Source organism: Marmota monax, unplaced genomic scaffold (genome assembly GCF_021218885.2).
Source record: "Marmota monax isolate L192 unplaced genomic scaffold, Marmota_monax_Labrador192_F-V1.1 WCK01_AAM20220418_F8-fsc00020, whole genome shotgun sequence".
NCBI lineage: Eukaryota > Metazoa > Chordata > Mammalia > Rodentia > Sciuridae > Marmota > Marmota monax.
In genome coordinates, this window is record NW_026692912.1 from 3,077,548 (window position 1) to 3,091,335 (window position 13,788).

The following is a 13,788-nucleotide window of genomic DNA, read 5'->3' on the forward strand; positions in this document are numbered from 1 at the left end:
ACTCCAAGCCTCTCTCCTGGGTGCTGGTTCTCTCTGGCAATCTCTGGCATTCCTTGACACAGATTCATCACTCGGATTTCTGCCTCCGTCTTTGTGACAACTTCTCTGCGTGTCTTCTTTTCTATCTCCTATAAGGACTCCTATCATTATGATTAAGGCCAACCCTAAAGTCATTCGGGAATTCTTACTTTAATTTCATCTGCGGAGAGGCCTAACAGGGTAAAGTTGTAGGTGGACATGAATTCTGGGGAGGTCACTATTCAGTGCACTATAGATGGATTTCCCAGGAGTCAAGGATGTGAGATGAACAGAAAACTGGCTATGGATCCTATTCACCAGTTCTCACTTGCTGGGCAGCCCTGGCCACATCACTTCCCCTCTCTGAATTTTATAAAATCCCATTCCAGACTGAGTGGGGTCTTTGACAGGACAGAGGCAAAATGGGAACCCAGTGAGAAAAGAGACAGACCCAGTGAGGCTTTGCTGGCATCCTGTGGGAAGCAGATGAAAATATTGCCCCCAAGGGTCCCTCTGTAGTCAGAGGCCCCAGGTGTTAACTGAAATAGCCACCTTGAACGCATCTTGGCTGGAGAGTTCGACTTCTCTGTAACTCGAGGCTTTAGTAAAGAGAGTCCCCTTTCCGCCCGTCCGTGCATGCTCCCTCAGTCAAGCATGCAGATATTATATAACTCTGTTGACCAACGGCCACCTGATTTGGACAGAGTGACCTGAAACCCATGCTCCGTGCCTTGTCTTCAGATTCTCTGTATAAACTGCAACCGGGGCAATGTTCCAGATGTTTATCTCCTCATTATGAGTCTCTGGTGTGCCACTTATGGTAATGAACTTATTCATGCTAATATTTTCTCTTCCCCCAGAGGATCTTCCAGGGCAGATTTGATGCAAGGAGAGACAAAGTGTCTCTAGTGTGTTTTAATTAGGCAATCACACCCCAGTCCTGCTGAACACCAGGTTCCTGAATATTGCCAAGTTTTCAGATCAACAAATATGTGCAGATGTCTATTCTGACAGGAATGAGGTAGCCTTCACCTTGGAGAGGCTTTCAGCCTTGCCGGTAGAAACGGGACGGGCAGGCAAGGTGACCAGTGCTCTCCACCTGTCCTCCAGCAGAGGCTGTGGGCTGGGGAGGGGGAGTTCCACTGGAGGCCTGGGGTTCAGTGAAGACAGGGCAATGCAGCTGACCTTGCCAAGGGACCAGGGGAACCTAAGCCGGCAGACTTGGAGCAGGAATGCATTCCTAGCAGAGGAAACAGCCTGAAAGCCATGAAAGTGGGAAAGGAACAAGAAGTTTGGCAGAGTGGGAAGGGCTGAGGCCAGAAAAAGGAGGCTGGGCAGATGGTTCAGGCCTGGAAATTCAGAGCCAGGAGTTGATCCTGTAAACACCAGAAAGTCATGCATGGCTATGTCTGGGAAGGAACGTGATCGGGACTGTCTACAGATCAGTCGTCTGCCACAGCTTCCCAGGGAAGGAAGAAAGGAGAGCAGTACGGCCACGTACTCCGAGTCCACCATGGAACTGTCCACGGGAGGTTTAGGAGGGAGGAGAAGCAGGGGCAGTGGAGGTGAGCTGAGGACTGCGGAAGGAGGCACAAGCTTAGGATCTGTGGAAAGGTACAGGGAGCGGCAAAGGGGCTGTGTGGGAGCCACCAGGTCTAAATTGGGCCAATTCCCTCTGTAGGCTGTGCAAATTTAGGTGCTGTATAAGGAGAATACCAGCTCGCCTATTTATTCCCCAAATCCCAGTCTGACATTCACCATGAGGACGCTGATCTAACCCACAGCTCCAGTCTTGCCCTCAGCTCATCTGCCCAAATGTCAAGGGGGACACTCCAGTTCTGGACTCCTGACCTCAAGTCTCAGCCTCTACTCTTCTCTCTCAACCATAGGTCACAGGTCGGCAGAGGCCCAAACCCCTCAAAGTTCACCACCATCTCCTCCCCTCCAGCTTGCTCTTCTTACTCCCCCTCTCCCCTTTCCCCTGTCTAGTGCTTGCCGAGGCTTGCCCAGGGATGGGATCTCCTGAGTCTCTTCCTCTGCCTGGGCCCATGGTTGAGGCTGGGTGGATGATGGGAGGCACTGGGCAGGAAGAGGGTAAGTCCCTCCCATTACTTTTCTCTTCCCATCTATCTCACCCCTCCAACCACATTTCTTCTTCTGTATCTTTCCAAAGAAGTCCTTATGAGCAGAGGAGACTACAAGTTTGGGCTTGTACAGAAAGAGTGAAGTTGCTTTATGGACCTGAGTTATTCACAGGTATTAAAAATCTGGTCCCACGGTGAGGAGAGACTCAGCAGGAAACCATCTGGGGTCTAGCAGATCTTCCTGACCTAGAACCTCTCAGTTCCTTTCCCCTCCCTTTCTCTCTTCCTTTCTCCTTTCAGTAAAATTTAACAAAAGTGTGCAAGCAGATCCTGGGGACGTGGAGGTAGGTGTGTCTTGGCGGAGTCCACCAGGAGTACTGGATCTAGTAGCAGAAAAGAAAAAGACCCTGTTCCCCACCATGCCACATTCTACCTCTCCTCCTCCATTCTCCATCTTCCCTTCCCCCTCTTTCTTTTCTTTATACCAATGAAATGCTAATTCTGCTATTTATTTAGCCATTTCTATGCTAAACACTTTCCATCTATTACTTTTATCTAATGCTGCTTGGGATGTAGACAATTCCCACTATTATTTCCCCTCCAAAATCTATGGTGACATCCTAGTGGGTGGCAAGTGGGTAGAGACAAACTGTTCTGCTCCACTCTATAAACCACCTATTTCCAAACATTTTGGAAAGCAGTATAGGCATGTTCTGCTAATCTGTGAATATCAAAACCCACTTAGGAAATAATGTGAATGGAACATGAAATGCATCAAGTAGGGAGCCAGAGACCTGGTCCCATTCTCTTTCCATGCGATGTGAAGAAGAGGATTATTTTGCATCCACTGCCCCTGCCCACCCGTTCCCTGAGCAGAACAAATCAGACTGATCATGCAGTCCTGAGGCCTGGTGCTGCTCTTGCGTGATCATCAGGGCCCATGCTTGGCTTAATTCTCCAATGCTGCCATCTTCAAAATCTTAATATCTTTAACGCGTTTCTGCATTTTTGTTCTGTGCTGGGCCCAACAAATTATGCAGCCAGTCCTTCCCTGGCACCTGGCTGTCCTGCCCATTCGCTGTCTCACCGTCTCTGTCTAGCTGCCTCCCTCCAAGTGATTCCCCACCAGCTCCCCTGCAGCCCAGACTGTTCTTTGATCTGAGACCCAGGCTGGTTCCTGGGTCCACACAGAATAGCAGAATGATGGTGTCCAGCTCCAGACATGATTATCCAAATCATTTCCTCCTGTGACCAGGACCGGACTTAATCCTTCCCAGGTACCAGGTGTTCCTCAAATATCTGCATGTGGAAGGGTTTGGGTGGCTCCTTCTTTTCTCTTTCGATAAAACAATTAGGTCATTTGGAATATGAAAAGCTTTGAAATCATGAAAGTACTTTATTTGAAGTTGGGAAAGAAAGGACTTTGATGATATAGGGGGAAAAACGACAGCTATTTCCATTTTAAACAAAGAAACAGCAGGAGAGGTTTCTGAAAGACAGTCCTAACTGAATCCATTGTCCAAAATATGGGGACCTCGAAAAGTCAGCTATGACTGGTGGCATGAGTCCAGAGGATAGGAAATGTCTTTTGACTCGGAATAATGAAATGCTTCTAGTATTCAAAAATTTCTGGATGGAGATCTGACCAAATGATAATGGAGAGAAGTGCTCATCCACCAGCACGTTGCAGGTTTATGTAGAGAGGTAGAGGAAGAAGCTGCAGCTTGCCATAGGCCATCGTACTGCGGGGAGTTGAGGGTTCCTAATAGTCTTGACAACTTGTGTTAGCTGATTTAGAGGGACAGTGGGATTTTGGGTTTCTCAAATTTAATGAAGGATTCTGTAATTCCTCATGTTCATGCCTAAAAGCTGGGGTCATCAACTTTTTATATACCTGAAGAAAACAAATAGAAAATCCCAATCTTTAGACCGCTCATGTAATTGGGAAGATATTGATTGCTTCCAATTGCTTTCAGTTAGTTAAGTCCTGGATCCTGGCTGGTGACTTTCTCTGAAAATGAATGAATGAACCAAGGAAATGAGAAACGCGCAATACAGAAACAATCCTGTCAAGATCAGCATGGTCACAAAAGGCAGAGCCTGCGTCATGGTTCTCCCAGGACATGGGGTCCCAAGACTTAACCAATCCTTCCCATCCTGCTGCTGAGGAGTCGACCAGGCTCTGGGCTGTCTCCACCTCCCTGCAGAGTGGAGCTAACAACATTAGCATGTACCCGGCTGAGGGCCAGGGGAGAGAAAACGTTAATAGAAACTTCTGTGACTCCTTAACATCAAAGTGTTCCCAGAGTTTCCTCAGGGATAAGCCACGTCCTGGAAACAAGCCATGCACAGACAGGTACATGAAGATGCGTCTGGAAAAGCCTAGGTTAATTTGGTCCAAAGCGTGGAAACATAGGTCTGGGCATCCGGAGGCCTGGGTGCCCCATCCTGCTTCTGCCCTCTAAGTACTTAGTTGACTTTGTCCAAGACCCTTCTCTTCCCAGGGACTCAGTTTTCCCATTTTCAATATTATAAACATTGACAGTGAACACAAAAACATCAGTCATCTTTAAACGAACCTTTGCTGTAGGTATCATGGTAATCATTTCACCTAAGGACACCGGGGTCCAGGTAGTCAGTGATGTGTACGTGGTCATGTCTGGCCACCAACCACTTTTCTGCTTTATCAGGGCTGGATCAGCTACGAGAAGACTCTCGATTTAGACACCCAGTGACTCTATGTGAGCTAACAACCTGGCTTGGATTTGCCCTTTGGTTCTGGGAGACAAAGGAAAAGTTCACATCCCAGCTAGTCTTCAATTCTGTTTTGACGTAGAAACATATTCAGCATCAGCGTCTTGCTACAATGTGAGATGTGCCCTTGGAGTCTCCCATAGGCCCTGGCCTGCAACCCAGAACTTTACATCAGTGATATCAAGCCTGGTTCTGCCAGATCAGCAGCAATTCTACATACGTTCCAGGCCTGCCAAAATAAATGTCTAATCCTGTTGTTCTACTTGTAGTCTCTACTTAGGTAGATCGATGGCATCAGCACCCCACAGCCATCCAAGGTGCTGGAAATGCAGTGCCATCCGCCTCCCCTGTCTTCATGTGTAATCAGTCACCAATCCTGTTTCTATGGAAAGTCCCACCAGGCTGCCTAAAGTCCCTAAGTGAATCTCCAGTCTACACAAGATAAGGTCTAGGGGGATGATTACACACCTTCTCTCCAGCCCTCCAGGTCTCTTCTCAAAGCTCCCTCCCACTGGCCACCAGGGCAGCCATTCCTGCAGTAATGTAGGACCTACTGCTATGACTTGATCACATCAAGGTGTCCCCTGGCATTTGGGAAGCAACGCATCCATCGTCCCCTCCTCCCCTACTCCAAAGCCAAAGACCTCTCCTTCTTTCTAACTCTGGATCCTGACCCTGTTGCTTTCTCCCAAATCTCATCTTTTCTCTGTTCTCTTCTAATTTTGCTTAGTTGTTCCTTTCCATAAGCTTAAAATTGCTCCCTCCTCCTGTTTAAACAAAAACTTCTCAGTACACGTTTCCCTCCACAGTTCTAGGTTTGTCTTCTAATTCTCCGCTCACTCCTCAATCCATTATAATCGGACTTCTGATTTTTCCATTATACAGAAATTACTCTTTGCCTGGTTTCCCCAAATCATCTTTTTCCTAACCTTAACATCCTCATCACTCCCAAGGCATTTTGAAGGTGACCTTTCAAAAATATTTGAGACTGTGGATTACTCCCCATTTCTTAAAAGACTTTCTTTATTAATCCCAACTTTTTTTTTCCCCCTCTGTCTTCCTGGGCATTTTTCAGTTTCCGTTTCAGGCTTGACCTCCTCTATCTTCCCTTTATATGGCATCCTCCGTGTTTCCATGATAATTCCATGAGTCACAGTGGGATAGGGCGTGCTGTGCTTACAGACAATCCTTGCAACCCCTGGGGCATTCGTTTATTTTTCCCTTGGGCTACATGTCCAGTCCAAGGAAATGGCAGAGCAGATCCAGGCACCACAGAGCACCTTTCAGCATGAGCAAGACTGGGCCCTAATTAAGGAAATTCCAATTTTTGTCCTGCTAGATTTCCAAATGCACTTGGTGACCACTTTTTAAACCGGATTGTTCATAGCAGTTATCCCAGGCTCTCCCACCACTGTGTGGGGGGCAAATCATTTGTCTCTTTAGTTCACAGGAGTTCAGAGAGAGAGGACCTATACCCAAGTAACTCTCCTTAAGGAAATATTCTAGAAGGCTTATTGGCAGCTAAACCTGATTTAGATGACAAGATTCTGAAATTCACTCTGATTCATTGAGGCACTTTGTGGGGATGTGGGGATGTTTTGCATGTGGGAAGGATGTGATCCATTGGGGACTAGAATCAGACTGTCATAGCTAGACCCCAAGATAGCCCTGGGTTATTCCAACCCTGTGAAATTCATATACGGGCAGAGATTCCTTCCGTGGTGGGCAGAACTTGTCTGGGTTGCCAGTGAAATATTTTGGAAAATGGTGGCAGGCGGCTTTTGAGGGATGAAGCAGGCTCTGTTGCTTGCTCTCTTGGGATTAGTTCCTCTGAAGGAAGCAGAAGCCACCTTGTGAGCCCGTCGAGGGAGGGGTCCACATGGCAGGCATGCCGACAGCCATGGGTGTCAGTCATGCTAGGAGCAGGTCCTCCAGCCCCAGTCAAGCCTTCAGATGCAGTCCTGGTTGACTTTCCAGGAAGCCCTGAGTCAGAGCCTCCAGATAAGCTGTTCCTGAATCCCTGACCCTCAGACAGAGCGAGACACGCATGCTCATTATGAAGCCTGTATAGTCTCCACTTTTACCTGGTCATGTGAACACTGCTAAACTACTGTAGCCGCTTCTCTTCTGTGCCTCTTTGCTTCCAAATTTCTTCCTTCTCCCAAATTCACTCCCCTCCCACGGACCTGAGTGAAATGTCAAAGCAGAGCTGCTGAAGATCTTTAAGCACTTCCGTTTGCTTTTTAGGATAAAGCCCAAACTCCCACCAGGCCTGCCTGATCTGACTTTGGTTAACCTTTCCAAACTCCTCTATCAGGGCTCTTTCCTTTCAATTCAAAATTCAGACCAACCATGAAACTTTGATCATTTTCTGGAAGAGACCTCACTTTTTCCTGTCTATCTCTTGGTTAGACTTTTGACCCCAGCTTCCCTCTCCCTGGAACATCCCTTTGTTCTTCCTCAGTCCTTCCTCTTCCTTTGACCTCTGCATCTCTGAGAGGCCAGTCCTCGTTTCCCTCATTTTTCTTCCGTGCTCCATGACAACTCTTCTCATACTCCTCTCAGAGTAGTTAGCCTCCTCTGATATTATTAACTTATTGTTAACAGTCACTGGCTATTAACAACTTCTTGTGACAGAGAGTCTCTACCCCTGAGTGATTTGAGTTTATGTCTTTCTCGAGAGCTTCTGCACATTTGGGTGGAGTTGTTTTGTGACCATAAGGCCCAGCCGACGCACCTAGGGCAGGCTAGAAGCACTGCAAGGTCAGTCTCAGTCAATGAGGCGCGGGAGCTGGTAAGATAAAAGTCCACCTTCCTCACCTGCCACCTCACTTCTGTGGTGTGCTGGACACTGTGTGGGGAGTCCCAGTGGGTGTCCACAGGAGCACCTGCTCCTAATCGTATCCTTTACTGTCCTTCTTTCCCTTTGTCGTATCTTCATCCCTTTGGAGCTTTTTGTTCCTTCCCAAACAAAACACTTGTGCACATACTCTTTCCCTAGGTCTGACGTGGGAGTCACCCAGCCTTTACCAGGAGCTGAATGCTGGGTCAAGCTCTTTATGCGGATTATATATTTTAATTCTCTTTGCAACACCATTAGACAGGTGCTAATCCACCAAATTGGGGTAATAATATTTACTCATAGGACTGTTATGAGGATTAGCTACGATAATGCTTGTAAAGAGCTTAGCATTTGGTAAAACTGACAAAGAAGACAAGCTTGAAGAATTCAGCTTACTTTGCATAGCAAGCAATTGGTCATTTGCCTAAGATCACATGGATGCCAAGTAGTAGATTTTTACCAAACTCTACTAGATTCTAGAGCTCTCAATTACTATCCTATATGGTCTTGTCAGTTATGATCTACTGAAATGTCTTCCATGGCACACTGTAAAGCGGCATAGAAACAAGAATCAGGGCTTTTATGTTCAGTTTTATCCACAGAACCTGGCATTTAGTGGACAGCAAGATATTTTTTGTTGAAAAAAACCTGATCTTTCTCTCCCCAGTAAGTCGGTTTTATATTCAATTTGGGCCATTCATTCTCCAAATCACTTTTTTGATTTATTAGTTAAAGCAAGTCTAAAAGTCATATAAGAATAGAATGTATTATTTTCCTCTTTTCAGGGTTAAAGTGTATTTCTACTGTGGGATTGTGGAATATTTATGGTAAGATTATGCTAGTTTTGAAGTTAGAAAGACAAGTTTCGAAGGCAATATTTTCTACTATATGACCTCAGAAAAAAATACTTAGATTTTCTGATTTATACTTTTTTTCATCTATAAATGACAAATGAAATTAGTACAACTGCTATGGAAATCAGTATAAAGTTTTCTTTAAAAGACTAGGAGTAGAACCACCATATGACCCAGCTATACCACTCCCTGGTATTTAGCCAAAAGAATTAATGTGATCACACTGTAGTGATACATGCATACCCATGTTTATAGCAGCACAATTCACAATAGCCAAACTGTGGGATCTGCCTCCGTCAGTGTCCATCAATGAATGAATAGATGAAAGAAAATGTGATTATGTACATAACGGAGTTTAATTCAATCATAAAGAAGAATGAAATTATGTTTTTTTTGCAGAAAAACAGATGGAGCTTGAGAACATAGTGTTAAATAAAGTAGGCCAAACTCAGAAGGTCAAGGGTAATATGCTTTCTCTCATATGTGAAAACTAGAGAGAAATAAAGGGGAAGAGTTGAGGTGGGGGAAGTCTCCTAGAAATTGAAGGGGGATCAGTAGAGTAGAAGAGGATGGGAGGAGGGGAGAGAAAGGAAAGATACAGGAAAACAGGGAATGAAATTTACCAAATTATATTGCACACAAGTATGAACATATAGCAATGAATCCACTATTACATAGAATTATAAGGCACCAATAAAATTTTAAAGTGATAAATATGTGAATTGTAAGTAAGAATGACCTCATCTCCTAATACCAAGTACCTGAAAATTACCTCAAAACTTACTAACTAAACACAAAAAAATTCTTTATTATCTCACACAGTTTCTGACGTTCAGGAATCTAGGAATAGCTTAGTTGGTTGATTCTAACTCTATATTTTCATGAGGTTGCAGTCAAGTTGTCTACTGGGGTGTAGACATCAGAAGGCTTGACTGGGGCCAAAGATCCACTTTCTTTTTTTAAAATATTTTTTAGTTGTCAATGGACCTTTTATTTTATTTTATTTCTTAAATTGATACGTGGTGCTGAGAACTAAGCCCAGGGCCTCATACAGGCCAGGCAAGCGCTCTGCCACTGAGCCACAACCCCAGCCCAAAGATCCACTTTCAAACTCACTGCTATAGTTATTGGCAAGGATTCTCAGCGCCTGTCCATTGAAGCCTCTCACAGCATGGCAGCTAGCTTTCTTGGGGGGCAAAGGGAGAAAGAGAAGAAGGAGGAGGAGGAGGAAGAAGAAAGGAGAGGAGAGCACCTGAGATGGCACCACTGGGTGTTATAACTCAACCTTGCAAGAAAGACCTGTCACCACTTCTGCTATTTCCTATTGGTCATATGGACTAACCCCGGTGCAAAGTGGGAGGCAACCATGCAAGGATATGAATACAGTAGACAAAATTACTGGGGAATGTCTTGGAGACTGAGAGCAATGCCTCTACAGGGTTGCAATGAAGGTTTCTGTGTGTCTAGCATATAGTTGTTTCTATAAAATACCAATTCTGTTTTATGGACTCAAGAGCATATACATTCATTTTAGAACCTGGAGGAACACACTCAACATCTCAGAGTTTAGTAGCCAGGCCAGTATAATTACCACCTAATAAATATAGTTACTGTATCCTGCTGACAACTATGGATGTCATACTGGTGACATCCATAGCTCATTATATTTAATAAAATATTTTAAAAGAAGAGGAAGTGTTGTTACTATTGCTCTTTGTTGTAAATTTTATGCAGTGAGCAGCAGTTTCCTAGGGATTTTCTTGCATGTGGCTGTCAGTCAAGTAGCCATTCTCCCAGAGCCTGCCCAGGTGAGTGTGTAGAGGCCTGAAGCCCGGGTACTGCCCTTGGGAGTTACCTGTGTTTACGGCACTATAGTCTGTGGCTGGTACATCTTCTTTGATCATCTTCACCAAAAGGAGAAGGTGGATGAGTTACATCCTCTGCAATTCATAAAAGTAAATTCTTCCTGCGAAGGGCCTGCTCAAACTGGGATGGTGGACAAAGCTGAATGTACAGGCAGCCTGGGCCTCTAGCCAGCAAGGAACCCTGACAGAGCCTGCACCGGCCAGGTTATGGAGCCCTGAGAGCAGGTAAGGACAGAACCGACTCATGGCATGTGCCACTTATTCCAGGAACTTGGATCTGCTGCATTCCCAGGTCATGATGATAGATTTGATGCTGCCTCTGGGAAAGGACCTCCAGTTCATCTACCAAATGAAGAACCAAGAAGCAAGGTCCAGGAGGCTGGCTGGACCAGGGTTGCTGGCTGCTCCATGCTGGCTACTCCCCAACACGTGCTCACACAGCCTTGCCACAGCCTTCACCTGTGGTGGCATGGGAGGGGTGCCCTTATCCCCATCTGACCGATGAGAAGACTGTGACTCAGAGAGGTGAGTGACTTGGCCAAAGTCTAATAACTAACAGCAACCACAGAGGCATGATTTCTAAGCTATTAATTAACTTCCTAACCATTTGTCCCAAAGAAGCTGCTCTCTAAGTTGGGAACTCATTTCTACATCTGTCCACCACTCATCGAGGGATACCTCCCAGAGCCTCTCCTCTGCAGCCCATATTGATGTTCCTGGGCTTTCTCTCCTCTTGTAGCTTAGGGGGTCATTGAAGTGTTACAACTCACTTACAGCAGCTAGAAGAAATCTGATGATTCTTAAAGAACAAGGCCAGGGCTGGAGTTATGGCTCAGTGGTAGAGCGCTCACCTAGCACGTGTGAGACCCTGGGTTCGATCCTCAGCACCATATATAAGTAAATAAATAAAGGTATTGTGTCCAACTACAACTAAAAAATAAATATTAAAAAAAAGAAAAGAACAAGGACAGACCACAGGGATGACATGGAGGACATGGGTTGGAAGGGGGTGGTTGAAAACAAGCCCTTGCCACCCTGGTGTCCTTACCCACCTCTCTACCTGTTGGACGGATTGACTATAATTTAAAGAGATGTCTTCCCCTTTTCTCAAAGAACCTAAATGAGTGTCATCTATAGAAGAATGGGCTGCATGTCCTAGCACCAAATGGGATCTGCAACTGCCCTGGAGAGTAGCATCTCCCTGCTTCAACCCACCAGAAGGGACTCCCATTGGGGTCTGGGCTTCTGACCCTCCCTCAAAACCTTGCCAGGCTCCATGGCGGTTACACAGGGGAACTTGAGTCCACAGGCCAAAATAACTAGCTGCGTTTCACTAGAATGAAAGAAAGACCATATTCATTATGTATGAAGCAGAATTATAGGAGGGACAAGAATTTTAAATGTGTGTAAAAATATCCTCAAAGCAAAAAGAGCATCGGTAACATGAAGTGCAAAACAAGAAGTTACAAAATGCCAAGTGATGATTTTAGGAATAAAGAATATATTAAAGGAAATAAGGTCTAATACAAATCTATGGGAGCAAGATATCTGATTGAATTCAGGGGATGATTTAGTGCACTTGAGGATCAAATTTCTCCTAACAGTCATCATTTAGGAAGGAGGAGAATAGGAAAGGAACGAGAGGGGGGTATGGAGGCTAGAGATGGAATTGCCGCTGGCTGAACCGCAGTCATCCAAGATGATTTTCTGCTACCCACGCAGGCCCTCGCTGTTCACTTCCTTGTAGGTCACAGTGCAACTGGCCTTTTCATTTGAAAGCACTATCTCCATTCTGAAATCTGACAGCATCCGCTTCCAGAAATGAATCACGGTGTTGAACTTGGTTGAGTTTCAAGCCTTCCCTCTTCCCCCATTTTGGACTGTTCAGCTCTGGAGGCTTCCAAGGAGCAAAGGGCTCAGGCAGCCCTTGTTCTTCTGTCTCAGTCTTCTCATCCTGCCCTTGACTCCCTCGCTTACTCTAATCCCCTGCTTGTCTCTGTTCTGACTCCCCCAAGGCCTCAGGTTGAGGAAAAAGTGGCAGGAAAGATAAAAAGGTAGATCAGTGTGTTTTTTTTTGTTGTTGTTGTTGTTTGTTTTAATGGACTTCATTTGAAATTGACTCTCTCTCTCTCTCTCTCTCTCTGGATCGGGCATATATCTACAGATGACTTTTGTACAGGGTATTTTCTGGGTTCTTTGGAAGGCCCTCCTAGGCCCCTCTAGCCTGCAGTTCTTGGACAGGGATGGAAGCACTACTTTAGCCCTTTCCTAAGATTCCAGCAACCCCTGCTCCCCCAACCACCACCACCAATTTCCTTCCCCACCTCAAGAGGACACCACCGAATAGGTAAAAAATACGCCTACACCCCCACCCTGCCCTCCACACAGTATTATCTCCCCCACGTGGTCAGAACTGGGCCACAAGAAATACTCACAAGTCTCTTATTCTAACAACCTGATAAAGCAGGCTGATGCCAAAGCAAACACACTCTCCTGGCTCTTCCCTGAAGCTCTTACTGTCTCGCTCCCTAGATTTCCCAGGCCATGAGGGACACAAACTTTTGCATCAGCCAACCACACCTCAAAGCTCTCCAGATATTTCCACTGAAGTCCCTTGTCATTGTCTTGAGCTGAAAAGAACTTACTTAGCACAAAAATAGTTTTCTCCAAAGAACTTTCTTCACAAATCTGTCCTTTCCTCATTCAGAAGTGGTTATGGGGATTTGAGAGATAACTATTTGGGTTGTCCAAGCCATCTTGCCTAGTTTTGAATGCTTGTGACACGTGACTTCTACTTAGTTCTGTATCTTCTCTGTGTATCAGTTCCATTATCTGTTAAATATGGATAATGGACTAACTCAGCTACATAATTATTATAAGGATTAAATAAAATAATGCATGGAGTGTCCTTTAACTACACTGGAGATCCCAGATGTTATTCTTACAACGGTAAATCTCCTTATAAACAGTAGATGCTGTTGTTATAACAGAATGACCCAATATGTTCATCATTATGGTTTGGGGATCAGAGTATATAAATTTCCCCATTTTCATGAGCTTAAGTATGCATAAATATGGATCAGCATGAAAAAAAGAGCCCTAGATAATCTTTTATTATTATTTCCATAGAATTTGCTGACAAATTACAAAAGGTTGTCCAAGTTGCAAATTTCAGTGACCATTACATCTGTACAGAAGATGCCTAGGGCTGTTACTTGGTCACCCCCTGGTATGATCACTCATTTATCTCCCTGGTTGCTGCCAACATCGCTGACGAGATTGGTATATCCTTTCTTCCTTCTGAAGCTGACAAGTACCATCAAAATTCAGTTCCACAATATCTGATTACTTCCTGTCTGTAACCCCTTGGA